The sequence below is a fragment of the Lucilia cuprina genome, chromosome 3, assembly GCF_022045245.1.
Source record: "Lucilia cuprina isolate Lc7/37 chromosome 3, ASM2204524v1, whole genome shotgun sequence".
NCBI classification, from domain to species: domain Eukaryota; kingdom Metazoa; phylum Arthropoda; class Insecta; order Diptera; family Calliphoridae; genus Lucilia; species Lucilia cuprina.
The window spans coordinates 53,673,397-53,675,960 of record NC_060951.1 but is presented as its reverse complement, the minus strand read 5'-3'; positions in this window follow the sequence as shown (position 1 = coordinate 53,675,960).

Sequence of the window (2,564 nt, the reverse complement as noted above, 5' to 3'; positions counted from 1 at the left end):
GTTCTAGTTCAGTTCTAGTTCAGTTCTAGTTCAGTTCTAGTTCAGTTCTAGTTCAGTTCTAGTTCAGTTCTAGTTCAGTTCTAGTTCAGTTCAGTTCTTTTTCAGTTCGAGGTCAGTTCTAGTTCAGTTCCAGTTCAAATGCTACTTTCAATTCCACATTTCCGTAGTACCACTGTCCTGTTGTACAAAACTTCACGTACAAGTTTCAATTGTAACACTAAATTTTACTTTTCATGTAGTTTTGTAAAACGAGTAATTTTTCCCGCACTCTCTCTCTGTCTCTCTTACAATCTTCCTCTCTCTTAGCAGACATGAACAGCAAACATAATTTTTTGATACTAGCATTGTATATTTGATTGCCTTCTTCTATATAAAAGACCTTTTATTATACATTTAAATTTTTCCTTCTACCTCCAAAAAAAAAAAAATAAAGTAACAAAAAACTGCAAGGATACTGTTTTAACTGCATACACATACATACTATTTTGTATATATTTTACTTTGTTTTGCTATATGTGATGCTGATTGACATTTGTGTTGTATTTTGCTGTTTTACTTTTATGTTGTAAGTTTTTTGTTATTACATTTTATTTTAATGCAATTTTATTACACACTCTCTTCTCTTTATATCCTGTTCAATTGTATATGCCAGCAAAAGTTAAGAATGCCTTAAAAAGATATAAAAAGGAAAGCAACTTGCAAAAAAAAACTGAGAAATATTGTGGAAGTGTGGACATTTATGTTTCCTGGTCTTGAATAGTCTGATTTTTAGGACTAATGCATTTAACATGTTTAAGCAAGAGATTTGTAGTGAATCTTTCTAAGTCCATTTTATATATTAAAAAATATTTTTACTTATGTATTTCCATTAATTAAAGGTAATTTACTTGGCAGCTGAATTTATTACATTATTTAAAAAATCCAAAATTTCCAAATGAGGGTCTAAATTAAAAACTTGCACTAGTTTTACAAATTTCCTTTTTATTAGGCCTGTTGGTCATAGACATATCAATATAACTGGTTACATTAAGCAGATCTTTCAATAAAACTCAGTCATTCACGACTATTAGGTTAACGCAGAGACGTAGTGTGGATGTTAGTGGTCTTTTTGCTATTTTATTATTCTGTAAGTTTTGTTGTATTTTTTTTAATTTTTCCCCTCCTATGTCTACATTTCGTGTAAGTAGTTAAAGTTGTTACATGTTCAATATTGTATTTGACATTTGTAAATGTCACTTTGTTGTCAGCACTTTTACTTAAGTTTTGTTATTTCTCTTTTGCTCTACTTGTTATTTTTATACATCTATTCTCTTGTCCCCCTCCTCCTCCTCCTGCCATATACAATTCTATTGTTTTTCTCATTCTCTATTTGTAGTTTTCGTCTTCTTTTCACATCTCCATCAACTAATAGAGTAGAATAAAGGAAAATATTTAGCTATTGTTTTTTGTATGTATGTGAAAATAATACACATCAACATGTCAGTATTTGTTGTTGCTATTTAGTATTTGTGTGTATGTATTGCAATTTGTCCTTTTCATGTCAAATCAGGTGAAAGTTTGAGGTGTTAATGTTGAGTGACATCATTTAATAAAAACACAAAATAGAAAAAATATATATGCCCCAACCAACATAGAAATAGAAAATACCGCAGCCACTATTAACAAGACAAAAAAATTTTTTATAGCAACAAAACAGCAGCAGATACTACTTACGGCAGGGTAAGAGGAACATAATTAAATGACATGTTTTCAACGGAAATAGAGCATGTTGTTGGACGACAACGTCCTTGGCTAAAACAGCGAAGCAACAAAAAAAAACAGCAGAAACGTGTACATAACCGCAGTATTTGGTTAGAAGCCAAAACCATGCATACAAGAGTACTAAACATAAAATATAATTGAAATTTGTGGTTAAAAGAAAATTATTATGAAATACTGTTATGATTTTCAATATTTATAGGAAAATATAAAAGGTCTTTAAAGAGGTATACATAGCTGCGAAAGGAAAAGTAATTATATTATCGCTAGTTTAGTATGAAACCGGTATAAATCACAAAGCTTTGTTTTTAATAAAACAGCATTTAGTTTTGATTTTTACAACAAAGATAACACTCGCTCACCAAAAATAAACAGAACTATGTGAAAATAATCTATGTTTAATTTTTCAAAAATAAAACCGATTCATAATATTTACGAAATTTTCATGTATAATACTAACTAATTTTATGAAAATACGAAAACCTTCCGTAACATCTTTTTTCATATATGCTAAAAAATGTATTTATTATTATTTTTTTTTTTTTTCAAAAATAATACGAAGCAATTCGTTCAATGTTCGAAATTATTCGTTTATATAAGAAATTTATAACAACTAAATAAGAATTTTTGTTTTATATTAAAAACAAAATTAGTATCTTTTATTAAAATAATATTTCATGAAATTAAATTCGGCAGAGAAATTTGTGCTCATAAGAAACTTTGAAACCAGTGATGGGCGTTGAAGTCAATTTTTGAAGAGGACCTTTTATGAGAGGTAGGGTCCATTAGGGACCGTTGTTCATAAA